The sequence below is a fragment of the Microtus ochrogaster genome, chromosome 8 (genome assembly GCF_000317375.1).
Source record: "Microtus ochrogaster isolate Prairie Vole_2 chromosome 8, MicOch1.0, whole genome shotgun sequence".
NCBI lineage: Eukaryota > Metazoa > Chordata > Mammalia > Rodentia > Cricetidae > Microtus > Microtus ochrogaster.
The window spans coordinates 27,704,468-27,721,681 of NC_022015.1; the positions used below are offsets into that span (position 1 = coordinate 27,704,468).

The 17,214-nt window shown below is 47.0% G+C and overlaps 2 protein-coding genes across 4 annotated transcripts in view; one reads left to right on the forward strand and one right to left on the reverse strand.

Annotated features, from left to right (window-relative positions):
* Positions 1 to 4,001, reverse strand: part of Insyn2 (inhibitory synaptic factor 2A) — a 55,670-nt gene extending 51,669 nt beyond the window's left edge. For both annotated transcript variants that reach the window (XM_026781615.1, XM_005351415.3), the window contains exon 1: positions 3,400 to 4,001. The gene's annotated coding sequence lies outside the window, so the exon portion shown is untranslated. The remainder of the gene's footprint in view (positions 1 to 3,399) is intronic.
* The window catches only part of Dock1 (dedicator of cytokinesis 1), a 503,376-nt gene that overhangs the window by 262,739 nt on the left and 223,423 nt on the right, over positions 1 to 17,214 (forward strand). The gene's annotated exons all lie outside the window — the stretch shown is intronic.

A 17,214-nucleotide genomic window follows, 5' to 3' on the forward strand; every position in this document is an offset into this window, starting at 1 on the left:
AAGGTTTATGGGGTAATTTAGAAACACAGCTCTTTCTTGTCCCCTATTTCTACTTTCTCCATAGTCAAGTTCATGTTTCTTTCATGCCCAGCTAGAACTGAGTAGTCTCCAGTTCAGGCTGCAAATCCTGATGGCTTAGGACCTAGGTGACTGAATGACCAGGAGATGTCTCTGACATTCTGATGTTCCTTAATCTGAGGGCGGGGTCTTGGTTGCCTCCATGACAACCTTCTGTACCTTCGGGGAATGAAATGGTTATATCCTGAGACATGGTTGAGAGGTTCAAACCCAGACCTTGTGTGCCATACTGCTAATTTGTGAAGTCATCCAGACAACTTGTTTATGTGATTTTCCAGGGCCACTGTAACTCGTACAAATCTGTATTCCGTCCTCAAGGTATAAGAAAAGCACTTTTTAAAAAAAGTGTACTCATTAAAGGTCATGATGTTTTACCATATTTACATAAAGGGAGATTAAGCCTGGATAAAGGCTTCTCTGAACACCGTGGAGACGTGTGTGTTGTCATGTCACATCGCTCATACTAAATTCTGCTTTAAAATATTGAAGCTACTCCATAATGTTATGAAATATTAAAATCAAACATGAAGGTTCCTCATCATAAATTATGTCAGCGAATCTGGGGTTGAAGAATGCAGATCTCTGGAACTACAGTAGAGGGTGGGGTGATGAACCCTGCTATCACATTTACGAAGGTTCTGTGGAAAACAGTCCTTCTTGTGTCTGGAAGTCCTATGGCCTTTGATTCCCAGGAGGATGTGAACCACTTCCATTCTGTATAATCAGTGCGGTACCCAAGATGATCTGTTAACAGCATCTCTGGCTTAGGTGTCTGCTGGGTTGGTCTACAGTGTTAGAATTAAAGCCTCTGGTGGCTCTGTTACTGCTCTTCAGTGGCAAGGCCTGTCCTCAGAACTGCTGTACCGTGCTATGCCTCCGATCATTTCTGAGCATTATTGTCTGAACCCAACGTAAGTAATCTGCTTCTACCAGGGAGTTCGGTATCTGTCTCTCTCAGCCAGATAGCTGTGCAATGGAACAAACAGGGATGCAAACATCTAGCAATGTGGATAAGTACCTGGCCTCTCGCTAGGATAGATTGGTATGCCCCAGCCTTCTCGTTATTTTCTGTGAACTCTACTGTGCAGGGGTCTTTTCTGGAGATGGAGATCTGTCAGCACATGCCTTTCATTTACTTACGTAGTTCTTAAAATTTTGTCTACAAAGGGGAAGACAAAAGTCTGCAATTTCTTTCATGGGGCAAAATAAGCTGCAGCAGAGAAGCTCTGTGGTAAACTGAGGCAATGGGATGGGCAGATTTTCATAGAGCTTTCTAGTGCTTGTCTTACTAGCCTGCGTCGTAACCACTAGTTATGTTTCTCAATGTGATAATGGACCTGATTTATGTCAAAACCCCAGTGTCTTAATCACGACAATAAAACAGAAAATCATGGCAACTGTTGTCCTTTTAAGACATTCTTTGCTTTTCAAGGACATCCTGTCTTTTAAGAGGAACCTTTGCAGATAAAAAAAATTAAATTGAATCACTCTACCTTTTAATGGAAAGATAGATTTAATAAAGAAAACAAAACTCTCTATAGCTCACATAATTTATGCCAAATATTGTGACAGGTATGCTGGGCTCGCTCCCTCCCAGATTCAGTTCTGATAAACCCGTCCTGGAGGTCAGTACCCTCTCATGGAAGTAGTAAACCCGGACTGTAAATTATTAATAACCGGTGAGGTATGTAGATGGCAGGACTTGCATTTTTTTTCCTTTGAGCTGTTTTGTGCACGTTTGCTAATCTTGCTTGCAAAAAAAAATATTGCAAAGATAAATATGAACTTTGAAAAGTAACATTCAACAGGATGCGAATGTAAGAAATAGCACACCATGAATAGTAAAACCCAGCATGTTCCGCCTCTGCGGAGTGAAATGATTACTGGCTATTCAGCCTTTACCATAAGCTTCAGGAGGCAGTATCCTTTTTATTTATGAACTTCTCATGGCAGGGGGTGATCTAGGTTTTATGATCTGAATGACATTTTTAGTCAAACCCCTAGTCCTGTAACCTTGACTGTGCCCTGGTCAGGTTGTGAAAAAGTAACCCCCAATCAAGTCATTTTTCCAAGGGAAAACCTTCACACGGCTGACCTCAACCTGGTGCTAGCCCATGCCTTGGTGCTCTGAAATGATCTTGTAGATTCTTAGCCAAGGCAGGGCTTGCCCAAAGTTCCTTCCCACTCTTGCCAGTTTCACCTCGGGATGCTTCGGCAGAATTTCAGCACCCATGCAGACAAGGTCAAATTAAACTGCTTCTGTTACTGCTTCTAGCTCAGGAGCCCAGGAGGGCAGCCAATCCCCCAGCCCCAGCCCTGCACCAAGAGAAGGAAAGGGATCTGAGCCCTGGACTGCAGGGAGTAAAAAGCACCCATTTTCTCCGTTATTTACTCCAGGGGTGCCTCTCCTCCCCCATTCCTGGCATCCCTTTATCACTGGCTCCATCTCCTTGTGGCATATTTTCAGGGTAGTAGAATGTTGAGGTCACAGGGAGAGGCTCTTTTTTCAAGCAGTGGAGACACTAGCCTGGAACCCCGAGCATGAACAAGCAAGATACAGAGTCTTATTCTTGACTTTGGGCTCTAGTCTCTGCCCCTGCTTGGGTCTGGCCCTTGTTCCCTCCTCTCTCCTGCCCTCACTAAGCTCCCTAGGTTCTGCAGCATAGGTTGGTTTCCCACGCTTGTGCAGGTCAGACATGGGATGCCAGACACGCAGAAGCTCAGCGGGTGCAGACCCCAGCCCGCAGCCCGGAGAAGGTGCCAATACCAGTTAAGCAAGAGAGACGAACATTTCACGTGGGCATTTTTGCCTTCGCTCCTGCTTTGGTCTCTGCTAAACGGCAGGCGGCAGGGCCCCTCTGCTCAGACTTATACCCCCCATCTCCCTGAAGTTAATCAGCTATACTGTACTTGGCTGTTCGCTTTAGTTTGGATAATACTTTCAGAACCTCGAACATTCCAGAGAGATGGTCCTCCCCAGAGCCCCCACCCCCTCCTGCCTAGTTCTGCCTGGCTAAGGATGCCCTGTGCTCACAAGGCTGTGGCGTTTGTCTAGAACAGACATCACATTCCCGCTCCTCCCATGCTGTCGCCAAAGTTGCCAGATGCCCCTGGGCGACCAGGTCCTGCCAGAGGCAGTTGCGTAACCTCGCCCCCCACCCCCGCCACCGGGTCGGCTCTTGGCTACACCCTCCCGTCCCGGACCCAGGCAAAGCCGGTTTAGGGGCGAGTGCGTGCGCACGAGTCAGGGTCTGCACCCATCTGCCCGCGGTCAAGTGCAGCGGGCTCGGGGCGCGGGAGGATATATTGGGCTCCGCTTACCTTTGGCTGCTTACTGATAAGTGGAGGTCGGTGCAGCGCCGGGCTCGGGCATGTCTTGCCGCGGACCCTGGCAAGCCTGGCGCGGCACGGAGCACTCGGGGCAGAGCATCCACGGCAAAGATCGCCGGGCTCGTGCCGAAGGAGGATTGGCTCCGGGGACTTGGCCAGCTGCGTGCCCGCCGCCCGCCCCCTCCTCTGCCACGGGCCCGGCCCGCCCGGCCCGGCCGGCCCCCGCGCCGCAGCTCGAGTCCCTCCGGCTCCTGCTCAGCGACGCGCGCGGGGAGGCTGTGGCTCGGCCGGCTCCGGGGACGCCCGCGCGCTCGCCCGATCGCGGCGCGGCGAAGCCAGCCACAGCCACCCGGCTCCGTGCTCCTCAGATGTCCTCATTTACTGCAATTGTCTTCGGCGAGATCCGGGAGTCGGGCCGGGCGGAGGGGGTGGGGAGGTGGAGGGAGCGGGAAGGGAGTCCTGGCCGCTGCTCCAGGTCCTGGCCACTCTGTGGAGCCGGGCGGCAGAGGACTGAAGAGAGGGCGCCCGGAGCTGCGCGCCAGCAGCCTGTGCGCTCGCCTGCCACCGAGGCGGGCGGAGCCCCGGGGCCCGTGGGGCGGGGGTGGGGCGGGGGCGGGCCGGGCCGCGTGCGTGGGGCGGGGGCCCGGCGCGTGGAGGAGCCCCTCCAGCCGGAGCCAGATCTCGGGCAGGAGGAGGAGAAGGAGGAGGTGCTGAAAGCAGCCGCTGGCAGCCGCCTGCGCGCGGAGGTCCGCTGCCACATCCTGGGGTTTCTGGGCTGCAGGCGGCGCTGCGAGGCCCCTGGAACTTGTTGAGTCTACCCGGGAGCCACCTCAGGAGCCTGCAGACAGACGCCGGGCCCTTTTGATTTCTCCATCTGGAGCAGGCTGCCTTCAGGAGACCCTGTTTGATGGCTTCCAGAGGTGTCCAACCAACCTCCCCCTGCTGGGTGGTGAAAGCCCTAGGTGGGAGTGGTCATGGGGGCCAGGCGCCTGCCCCCTCACCTGCAGATCTGTCTTTGGAGAGGTTGGGGGTTAGGGCTCCCCTTCTGCATTTCTATGTCTGTGATCAACTAGGAATCCACCCTTCAAATAAGAACTGGAAGGCAAACCTGCTTAGTGGTCTAGGGGACAAAGTCAAGAGTGCTTGTCTGCCTGCCTGCTCGTCAGATCTCTTGCATGCTGATAATTTGGGGACATTTTTACCATATGGGGACATTTTTACTGCCCCTCGCCTGAAGCTCCTTAACCCACTGTCTCCCTTTCTCTGCAGAGGCAGTGGGAGGAGGTAGTTGTGTTTGTTTTGATCAGAGTTAACTACACTTGGGGAAGACATTTCTCATGAACAAAGGCACTGCTCTCCTCCCTTATCCCCAACTCCACCAGTCTGGTCTTGTGAGCTTCCAGCTACAGGCTCCCTGATGCCTAGCAGGGTTGAATGGAAGGCACTGGGACTACATATCCCTGGGTGCAGGTCTCCTAGCCCTACCTAATCCTAGGACCTACTTGAGAGTAGCCCTATGGTTTACAAGAGAGGGGCAGAGCATGGTGGTAAGAAATGACCCATGAATTGGGAGTTCAGATATGAACTGCTCTTACTCACCACCACCACACACCTTGCCAGATAGGAGACAGGCTCTTTCTTGTTCCTACATATTCGTTTATCCCTGTATTCCATCTTAGTACTCCAGGGCTGCACATTGCTCTATCCTCATGCAATGTTCTGATAGAGACTCGCTCCCTTCTCCATATATAGACTCAGCTCTTTTAAAGGGCTTTCTATGAGATACTTTGTTGTCCATGTAGAATCATGTGTCCACATGTTCTAGAAGGAAAAATATCCTAAAATATCTTCCCTTTCCATGTGTCTCTCTCAGTAGTCCTTGAGATACAGACCCATGATCTTGGTAAGAGAAAGTTTCTGTAGAATGTACCACCAGGCCCAGCTAGATATCAGGGAGGACCCTGAATCTGCAGGTGGGTGCCTACCCCATCTCCATTGAAATATCTGGTTTTGTGGGCACCCAGCTGCAGGCTCTGGGGCTTCTCTGATATCTAGCTGGGCCTGGTGGTTAGGGAGGGAATTCCAAACCTGGGGGACTCTAGAGCATGCCCCTCTCACTCTTTACAGTGGCCCTTGGAACTTAGATTTCCCCCAGTTCTGATTGATAGCCCCAATACTTCTCAGGCCCAAGAGAGTGTTGGGATCTGGTTGGGGGAAAGGGCCTGTGGGCTGGATGATTTTATGATAACTTGACACAAACTGGAGTTATTGAAAGGAAGGAACCTCAGTTGCAGAAATGCCTCTGTAAAATAAGCTCCCAGGCATTTTCGGAATTAGCAATAGATGCAGGAGGACCCAGCCCATTATGGGTGGGGTTACTGCTGGGCTCCTCGTTCTGGTTTCTGTTAGAAAGAAGGCAGAGCAAGCCATGAGAAACAGCCAGAAAGCAGTGCTCCTCCGCTGCCTCTGTGTCAGCTTCTGCCTCCAGGTTCCTGCCCTGCTTAGGTTCCCACCCTCACAGCTTTTGATGGTGAGCTGTGATACGGACCTGTGAGTGGAATAAACCCTTTCCTCCCCAAGTCGCCTTTGGTCATGGTGTTTCATCACAGCAATAGTGACCCTAACTGACCCAGTAAACGTGAAGATAGCCTGCTGCTCAGATGGTGACCAGAAGGGTGTGTGTAGGACATGGGGCTGTGTAACAGCAGATGGCAAGGGTTCCTGCCTGACATGCCTCCTTAGAGATCTGATCTTGCAACTCTGGCCTTTGGGGATTCTGTCAAGTGTCCAGGAAGCTTCCTGCAAATCTTATTGTAAACCCATAAAATTAACATCTACTTCTTTTTCTTTTTTTTTCTTTTCCTTTTTTTTCTTTTTTTTTTTATTTTTGAGACAGGGTTTCTCCATAGCTTTTTGGTTCCTGTCCTGTAACTAGCTCTTCTAGACCAGGCTGGCCTCGAACTCACAGAGATCCGCCAGCCTCTGCCTCCCGAGTGCTGCGATTAAAGGCGTGCGCCACCACCGCCCGGCTCATCTACTTTTTTTATTCTTCTTTTGTTTGGTTTTTCGAGATAGGGCTTCTATGTATTATTGTTTCAGCTGTCCTGAAACTACCTCTTGCAGACTAGGTTGGCCATGAACTCACAGAGATCCAACTGCCTCTGCCTCCCACGTGCTGGGATTAAAGGCATATACCACCACCACCTGGCTAAAACCTACTGTTTCTTAATTATATCACTTTAAGGCTGCCAGGAGGTGTGGGGTTGGCACCAATGATCATGGAAACTGAAGATTTGGGGTCCATGAATAGAGTCGGATAGAGATGTGTGCAGAGGAGGTCAGTGTTCAGCCGCAGTGACTCTGGGAGCTGGTTGGAAGGTATCTCTGGGTACAGTATCAGTGAAGATCCCCACAGTGTACACCTAGAGAAGGAAAAGATGAGATGCTATGATTGGCAGATTAGAAACCTCACTTATGTGAGGAAGACGTTCTAGTTGAATCTAGGGATACTCTAGAGTTTTTCAGCTGGCCAATAACATCAGCTGTTGCTAAGGCTATTGTTATCCTGGTGTAGATAGAAAATACCTCTCCATGGGCTCACTTGGTCCCCAGCTGCTGATGATATTGGGGAAAATTGTGGGCACTTTGGCAGGTGGAGCTTCTTTGGAGGGAATAGGTTGCAGGGGGACGGGGATGAGGGTAGTCCTTGGGGTTTCTAGCTGATTTTGCTTCCCATCCCTGAGAAGCCCCAGCCCTGCACATCTGCTGCCCTGTAACTCCTGCTACCTGAGAGCCTCCTGCCACCCAACCTTCCCCAACATGATGGGCTGTTCCTCTAGACCACGTCCAAACAAATCCTTCCTCAATATTTGCTTTTGTCATGAATTCCATCTCACTAATCAACAAGCCACTGATGCACCTTTTTTTTTTTAAAATGTATGAACCCATTTACCTAGTGCATGACAAAGTCCACCACCAGAAATTGAGATAATGATAAGAATATGTGTCACTGGGCATTTGCCTAGGGATGAATATATTTCTTGTGGGAAAGGTTGCTGCACCATCATGCTCCGATCCTTAAAGCAAGCCTGGCATTAGGGGCTGTCTGCGGGGAAGGAGTTCTGGCCTTCTTGCTGCCCGTAGATGCTCTTTGCATCATTGTCTTTGCATGGACAGAGCAGATGTGTATATTAAGGGTTTATAATGAGCCCTTATGTTCCGCTTCCGCAGAAAAAGAAAGTGGACTCATTTTAGGAATCAATTAGGTATAAATTGGTTTCTTAGATTTTGCTTCGGAATTTCACTATAAAAGGTAGTCTTGCAATGGGGAAAATGGCCATTTTAAAAGAGATTTCCCACAGGCAGAGGCATCCAGAGAATAAACTACAAGGAAATCCATGCTATCTAACCCAAATAGAGACTGTTTCTTTGACTTCCTGGAAGTGTGCACATCTTAAAATTCCAAACCAATTAGTTGGTCGGAAGATATAGCTTGGTTGATAGAGGACTTGGCTAGCATGCACAACAGCCCTAGGTTCCACCCTCAGCCTGCAGAAACCAAACGAGTGGTGTGCGCTGCAAACTGAGTGCTTGAGAGGTGGAGACAGAAGGATTGGATGTTCAAGGTCATCCTTGGCTGTGTAGCAAGTTGGAAGCAAGCCTGGAATACCAAAGACCCCCGTCTCAAAAACAAAACAAAGCAAATAGTGTGATAAACCACATTGTGTGTATGGTGTTTGTGTGTGTCTCGGGGGCTTGTTTTCCAGAATTTTCCGGGCAGTTTTAATTCCAAACTGAAAGTACCCTACATATCTACCAAGAAGTGAATGAGTAGAAATTTATTGGTCTTGGCAAAATGTGCAATATTATCTAGAAACAACCCTTATAAAATGATTGCCTTCTGAGGCCAGAAAACTTTCAGAAACATCGTGCCGACTAAGAGTGTGTAGCACGAGTTGCCTGGAGAGATAGCAGTGGTTATGAGCACTAGTTGCTCTTACAAAGGGCCTGGATTTTATTCCCAGCACCCATATACATTTGTCTGTAACTCCAAGTTCAGGGACTCTGATGCCCTCTTCTGACCTCTGTGAGTACTGCATGCATACAGTGCACACACAGATATGTGCAGGTGCTCTGCCTGTACATGTTTTAAAAAATAAAGGCAGAAAAAGAGTGTGTATCACAGGATTCATTCAAGTGGATTCCAAGGAAGCTTTCTTTTTTTTTTTTTTTTTTTTTGGTGCTTGGTAGAAGCTGATGGCTCCCTTTGGAGGCTAATGGCGCGGCCTGGGGGCCTCCTTGCACAGTCATTCACATATATTCACACATGTTTGCCAGCTGTTCTTTCGTCACATGTATTTTGTCCGAATGTTGTCACTGCATCCTTATTACACTTATAACATCTCTATAAAAGGAAGGGGCTTACTCATCGGCGAGTTTCATCACTGGAACTAAAACCCAAGGGAAAGGATCTCCCAGCATGCTTAGCTACAGGTGAGAACATTCTGAGGAACGCTGCCACTGAACCCGGTCCTCCTGACTCTCAGATGCCCCTGAGACAGAGCTCACGGGGGAATGTTTTTCCCACTTCCTACTTTAATGCTGTCAGTGACCCAAGGTGGGACTATCTATGGTGAGCAGTTTACCCCCTCCAGCTCAGAGGCTGCAGCTGCAAACACGGTCAACCAACGGTGCGCAGAGGAGACTGAGCTCACCCCGATGAGCCCCTGTGGGGTGGGAGCAGTACGCATGCAGGCTCTACTCTTGAGAACAAGACAGACACAGAGCTCATAAGGCATTGCTCAGGAGACCAGTGCAACACCCTCTTTAATCTCATCATCTGTCCTCTAGCTCCTGCCTTCTGGACTTGTGTCTTGCCTGAGCCTCCATCTGTGGCAAGCTCTCTCTACCTGTAATGGCCTATTGTCTTGGTCACTAAATCTTATCCTCTTGGAGGAGAGCCACTTTGTCCACCCTTCAGATGCTCCCTTTCCCCATCCTTTCCTTCCAGGATGAGAGACTAGGGAGGCTTTATCGGCTGCTAATCTAATTAGTTTGGGGAAAGCTGAACATCCTGAAGACTGGTTAAAATTCCAGGTTTTCTAAACTAATCACTGCAAATAGAACTTTCTAAAGGAAATGAGATGTTTTCCCTTTTAAAGAGGATGTTAGTGGCTCTAGCCTTCCTTTAACAACTGCAGCAGCTGTGCTCGCTGAGGAAGGATGCATTGGGCATGATCCTGGCACTCTCCCAAGCCGACATGTGCTGGGCTCCCGTCAGGCCCACAGGCAGCTGGCCACGGAGGTTCATGATTGTAATTCCAGCTATCTGGAGGCTGAGTCAGGAGTTCAAGGCACGTGGGGCTACAGAATGAGACTACCTCAAACAACCAAATGACCCCAGGCTTCCTCTGGACCACCCACCCTACTCCGCGTCCCCACAGGACTCACCAAGGAAGCAGGTATGCAGGAGCTATTTGGCTGACTTTAGTCTGTTCAGCCTGTGCTATGATAGCAACGGGGTTTCCTCACCATCCTTGTCTAATCTGAGGAGCAAGCCTTTCACTTCAGAGGTGGCTGGCTACAGGGCCATTCTCAGTTTTTGTCACTATTGTTGTCTCTGCCAGCTCTCTGAGCCTGATGAAGCTCAGCTTCCACAAAGCAGCATATCTGCCCAGGCCAACGATGCCACCTTTAATCACAACTGGGTCAAAAAGGGATAAAAAAAAATTGCTTTCAAATTTCAGTGTATGTCTTCTAGTCCTCCCTGTGTAACATCGTCCTCTGCTCTCCATTCTGAGGTCTGTCCTTGGACAGAGGCTTGGGGCATTGCAGGGAGGCCTGAGGTCAGAGTAGGGCAGGGTGGCACCTGTCTTGCACCATCTGGCATAGGGGTTTCCTAGTTTGTCCTTGTTTGTCCCCAGCCTTCCCAGGCATGCAGGAGCCACTAGGAGAACGGGGAAGAAGACAATAGGAATCTCCTGTTCCCTTGGCTTGCTTCTTTAGGTGCTTTGCACTAGATCTATATGATGCTCTACTCGGGTTGTGAGCTTGCAGCCTACTGTGCCCTGATACTTCCTGTATTCTCTGCTTTTGTCCTCATGAGAAGGCTTTGCAATAGATAGAAATTAACTTTCCATAGATGTTAATCAGAAAAGGTAAGCAGTTTCTCCAAGGTCACACAGCTAGCAAGTGCGGGAGCCTAGACTCAAATGCAGGTCTTACAGATTGCCAACCTGCTTTGCTCAATAACTTATTTTTATCTGCCCTTGACATTGCTGTAGAATATATATGGTAAGTTAGTGTAGCTTGACTTGAATTGAGCATCGTTCAGGAGTGAGTGCTGTCTGTATCCATTGTAATCCCCTTGGGGTTTTTACCTGCCCTAAGGAATACCAGAGAACTTTGCCCTGGAGTGAACCACACTGCTCCAGGCCCTCATGGGAACAGCCCAGTGCTCTAGTGGGACACACTCGGACCCCTGTCAGATCTTTTGCCTCTGCTGTGCTCTCCGCTGCAGGCTGGTAAGAGTCTGGACAGGTTTTCTTTTCCTTCCTTAGCTAGACATCCTCCCCTTGTGGTACCCGTCATTTGTACTTTGGAATGAAACCAGGCATAGAAACAACAGCAGACCAGGATCCTATTGTATTGGGCAGCACTCTGCTTCACTCATGTGATTTCAGTGACATGAACACACATTGGCTTCATTGAATGACAGTTATTAAAATGATCCATCACATCATACATGCTCTGTCTACACCACAGAGTTTTTCTTAAAAATAATTTCCGTGCCATGTGTAATAAAGTCATGTTATTGTGGCCTTTACTGATGATCCCGAATCCCCGCCTGCTTTCATCCCTGAGCCTAGCTAATTTGAGCAGCACCTCCTCCTGCTGCTCTGCTTTCTCCTGCTCCTCCTCTTCCTCCTCCTCCTCCAGAAGCTTGCTGTGCATATAATTCTAATTACCCACCCTTGACATTTTTATACTCAATGTAGTAAATTATTTTGCTAATTTGGGTCTAGGAATTGATTACCTGACTTTGGATGTTGTGTTTACTAAGGAGTGTGGCTCCCCGAGTGAGGAAAGACAAGCCTTTTGTTTTTAAATGCCAAAGTCAACATTGGAACAGTACGAATGTTTTTGTAAATATTTATTTATATTTGGTGATCTATAAGGCCACACACAGATTTTTAGTTCCATTTTCTTTATTAACATTTTTTAAAAATTGTTATGAACTCTTGGGGATTAGGTGAGCAGGTCTTTACTATCATCCTGCTACATTGTGGACCAGGGATGTCTCCCTTCAGCTAATCCAGGTTGTGGGAGCTGTGGGCGTGTCACACTCCAAGGAGCATGTGTCTAGACCTCACTTCTCGGTGCTCTTCTGCTGGCTCCCATGTGCCTTTAATCTAAAGTGCCCATCAAACGTTTCTATGAACACATTTTATGTTCAGCTTTACTCCCAGGATTCAAACAACAGCATGGGAATGTGTTCGTAAATGGCGCCTACCATTCTTTATTTGTTAATAGCGAGTGTCAGTAATTTAAAGCGTGAATAGGTAGAATATGATTCTGAACCCCTTTTTTGCAGCTGTCACAGCCCTTTGCTGCAAGGAAATTGCAATGGGATCTGCCAAACCTCCCCAACTGGAGAGAAGGAAGGAAGGAAGGAAGGAAGGAAGGAAGGAAGGAAGGAAGGAAGGAAGGAAGGAAGGAAATAGAGGCCTTGTCTTTTGGCACCCATTGGTATATATTTGCCTAGATTAAACAAAGAAACCTGAAAGTCAGTGTGCTTTATAGTGTATGATATACACATGTATATAGATGTATGTGTGTGCGTGTGTGTGTGTGTGTGTGTGTGTGTGTGTATGTGTGTGTGTCTGCATTTATATACAGCCGCTTGTTCACTGTAAGGATAGCAGGAAATCCAAATTCATTCTGAGAGTGTTTTTAGTATGAATTCCTAAGTTTGGTTTTAGAATTTATTGGCCACTTATTTTAATCCCTTAAAATAATTTCTTAAGGCTAAGCAGTTTATAAATAAAGGAGGAAGCGGGGAGGGACGAGTCAGGAGGCTGAAATGGATGTTGTTCTTCTCAGTGGCCACTGGGGGCTCCCTCAACTCGCCATGTTTATAAGTGATGAGATCTGGGCAGTCCTGAGCTCAAGGCTCTCCTCATTTGAATATGCATTATCTGGTTCTACTTGATGAGCATGAGAAAACATAAAATCACTCTTTCATTATATATCTTGGGCTATAATGTTAGGCCCTGAAGTTCTATTGAAATTTATTTTGTTTCCCTGCATCCAAGTATGAAAATGAAATAATTAACTTTAATGACACCTTCCCCTCTCCTTCCCAGTGGAGTAAATATTGTCACATGAAATTGTTGGCGATGCTTCCAAATCCCTTAAAATAAGACTTCTGACTCATTCACACCATGGAAATAGTGAAGAAGCCAGCTCCTTCACTTGCGGATTCATTTTACTGCCTCTTTCCTTTTTGGTCTCTGGGTGTTAATGAAGAGTTTGGGGTTCTGGAACTTTCTCTGCTGCTGACACCAGTATGGCTAGAAGAACAGTCCTCCAACTGCCTGGCTAAGCTCTAGGATGCAAGCTTCTGGCTTCCATGCTCCCTATCCTTGCTATAGGCAAACTGTTTCAATTCGGTTTGATATTGTAGAGCACAGCTAATAAGGATCTCTGGTGAGCAGATGGGAGCTGAGCTTGGCTGCGCTGTGTGCTGGTTCAGCGCCTCATCTGGTGGAGCGAGTGGCAGAGGTTGGCCAAATGTATCCAGCCTGAGTGCAGAGCAGAACAGCTTTTGGCTGAGGATAACCATTAATGCTGCTCAACACCAGAGTGTAAACATACTTTAAATAGTGTAAGTTTTAAAGACAACACTATTGTGCCGTTTATGAATATGAACTTTGTAACGGCACTCTGGTTTCCCAGTGTGGAAAGGCTGGCTATACCTGGTAGAACATATGTCTCCTAGAGGAAGTGCTCTTTCTCCTCCGGGCATGCAGAGAGAGAGAGCCTTGTTCCCCAGCAATCTCCTGAGCCAGGCCCTGTTAATGGGGCCTGAAAACTGAAGAACAGGTTGCTTAGCACAAGGAAGATTCCTTGTCTGCACCGCTTTCCAGTGTTTTGCAAAGTTGGAGATTGTTAATACATGGTACCTGATAGACTTAGTGATGTCTTTTGGATATATTTGCAAGTTTGGAAGGCGAAGGTTCTAGTATCAGAAGTATAGGCAAGTTTGTGAGGTGCTGCTTCTCCTCTCATTCATTGTTAGCAATGTCTGGACCTTGTCTGGGGGAAATAAGAGCTATACCTTCCTTATCCCCCAGTCTTCCTTATGCTATTCCTACATATGCTACTCTGTTCTTTGCACCTTATACTTCTGGTAATCTCTGAGGCCAGCCCGTTAGTCCGCCTTCATTATGAAACTAGGTTAAAGGTTACCAGCACCAGGTGCTAGTTGGAGAGCAAGCTCAGGTGTGTCAGTGCACAAGGAAAAAGTCAAGAATCTTACATAGAAACTCTTCCCAGGGAGCAGAAAGTACTCAGAATCATCTATAGAAATATTGGATAAAGCCATTCACTTTGTAGCCAGGCATGGTCATGTTTGCTGTCCTGGTCTGCCAGATGAACATGGATGGGCCCTAATGAACCTGTGGCCCTTTCAGAAGACTGGAAAATCCTGTGATTTTCCCCCAGGGAAAGAGACCATCTGGCATTCTTGCACATATTAAAGACTTGGTCATTTCTCATATATTTTGAGATGAGTATGAGCATTCCCTAAGGAGTGCTCAAAAGAATCCTTTGTAAAAGGTGTCACAAACTTTTCCTTAAATATTAATTAGAATATCCTAAGACTTTTTGGGCCATCGCATCTCTGTTATGAAAACCTGTCTCTGCTGACAAAGCAGAACAGTTACAGAAAACACATTTTAAAAACAAAACATGGTGGCATTTGCCTTTAATCCCAGAACTCAGGAGATAGGTAAAACTCTGAGTTCCAAGTGAGCCTGGTTTACATAGTGAGCTTCAGGAAAGCCAGGGATATACAGAGAGATTGTCTCAAAAGAATAAAAGAAAGAAAATATTTTTTCTTAAAAAAAGGTGAGTTGTGTTTGAATTCCAATAAAACTTTCTTTATGGGGCTGGTGTGAGGGCTCGTTGATTAAGAGTGCTTGCTGCTCTTGCAGAAGGCCCAGGATAGGTTCCCAGCACTCACACTGGGTGTAGAGAGCCACACCTGATGGAACTGTAGAGAGCTGCGTGGAGCCACACCTGATAATCAGCTCTTAATATTGGCTAAGACCTGACTCCTATTATGGCTAAGGCCTGATCACGCAATGATTGTCAGTTGCTTGCATATGCATGAACCTATGGGCAGTGCCCACCTGGCAATCTGGGGTTGGCAGCCCGTGCCTTTTTAAGGGCTGGGAGAGGTTTGCCCGAGGAGAGAGGGAAAGGGAGAGAGAGAGAATGAGAAGGAGAAGGAGAAAGATTGCTGTGAATAAAGTCCTGAATAAAACTGCTGCAAGAAGAGCTCTGGGTGTTGCGTCATCCTTGCGGGTCGAGGCTGAATGTGACAGGTGGTGGCCCATACTGGGACAGTGGTGGCCACGACAACTGGCCAATTTACAGCCATCTGTAACTCCAGCTCCAAGGGATCCAGCATCTACTTCTGACCTCCATGAGCACCTGAAAAGATTTGTGCAGTTGCTCATGTAGGCATACACGGGGGTGGGGGGAAAGAAGAGAATCTTTTATAAAATGTCTGCAGAACCAGAAAAAGAGGCCAGACTTAGTGCATAGACACACACTTTTTGAGCTCCCAGCCCGATTTGTAGCATGAGTTGTTTGATCCATTTCTGGTACCATGTATGGGGCCCCAATTTTAAGAAAGATTTAAAGGATTTGGCGGTTTCCCTCGTCCGCTTCTCATTGCATTGCACTCTAGGCTAAATCCAATTCATTTGATATTTGGGCAGTAGAACAGTGTATTCTCTCAAGGATTGTTTCTGGTGTCAGATTGTGTGTGTGTGTGTGTGTGTGTGTGTGTGTGTGTGTGTGTGTGTGTGTTCATGGAGACATTCATCTGTTAGTATTTGGGTAATTTTCATACCTCAAAACTCAGGATTTTAGGGAAAACAAAACAAAGTAACAACTACAAAGGGGGGAATTTTTTGAAATATTTATTTTGTGTGTGCCTGAGAGAGGGAGAGAGAGGGAAGGAAAGAGGGAGGGAGAGATAGAGGGCTTCTGCAAGTTTTTATGAATCATGTACCTGCAAATACTTTCAGGGGCCAAAAGAGGCCATCAGATCCCTTAGAGCTGCCTGCTCTGGGTGCAGGGATCTGAACCCTGGTCTTCTGAAAGAGCAGTAAGCACTCCTAACTACTGGGCTATTTGTCCAACCTCTGAAATCTTTTTCAGTGAGAACCAGCAGAGTTGTGCTTTTCTGTTTGGTAAATGGTATGCCTCTCAGAGATGAAGTACAGCCATCCCTTTAAGGAGATCTGTGTGTGCTGAGGGTGTTTGCTCCTCCGGAACACTAGACAATACTGTTAATATTGGCTTTCCATCTCTGGCTGATTTGTTTAAATGTTTCACACAGTCAAATGTACTGTCTTGGCTGTAGGCTTTTAATATGGGAGCTATTATCATGATGGATATGATATATGGATTTTTTGTGTTGATCGTTTCTAAACAATAGAGATAAATAGTTAAGTTTCTATAATTGTTTCTTGTAACCATATGAAAAATTATTAAGCACAAGCTTCCTATTCTTCACTAGAGTAAGATCAATAATCAATCAAATGTGCTTTTTAATGTTATGTTTAATAGTACAGACATGAGTGTTTTTCCAGGAGGCTGCGATCACCCGACCTTGTATTAGTTTGTGTGCATGCACGTGAGTGTGTGTGTGTGTTCATTTATGAATGTAGGTATTCCTTTGCCACAACTGGAACATAGAGACCATAGAATAGCATTGGGGGTCAGTCTTAACCTTCTGCCTTGTTTGTTGTTGTTGTGTTGTTTTTGTTTTTGTTATGTACACTAGGGTTGCAGCCCATTCTGTGGATCCTCCTGTCTCTATCTTTCTTCTTCCCCATCAAGGATTGGAATTATAACTGTAGGTTGTAGTGCCTGACTTTATGTGGGTTCTGGAGGTTCAAGCTCAGATCCTTCCAGTTGTTTACCAAGTGCTTTTACCCATTGAGATGTCTGCCCAACCAATATATTTCAAAACATGCCCCCAATGTGACATGGTGCTCTGTGACTTCCCCAGGCAACTTTGAGTGTTTTCACCCCACTTTGGAATTTTTCCACACTCTGTCATCTGTTAGTGCTTTGTAGTGTCCCCTAGGGATATGAAATAAACTTAATATATGGCAGTATTTCTGTGTTGCTACCGTTAATTCTATTTAACTTCACCATACATTAAAGTCAGCCCACTCTCTGTAGAGCGCTGACGTACTAAAGGATTGCCAACACAGACTGTCTCAGGTGAAGGCTTTCTGCTTACCTTGCTGTGAGGACTTACCTCCCTACGCTGCATTTTCCCAAGTGTGTCTAACCCAAGTGCTTGCCGTTTATCTCATCTAAAATCTGTTTGGATTCCCAGGATTATTCTTTGCTATTTTCCTCTTTCAGACAGTGAGTGGTCCCTTTAAGAGCAGGTTTTATGATCCTTGCACAGAGATTTCCAGGATGACTCTGAAGGCTTAACTTGTATAGGCTAGAGACTGAACTTGCCTTTGGGGTTCTTGAGTGAAAATCCAAGTG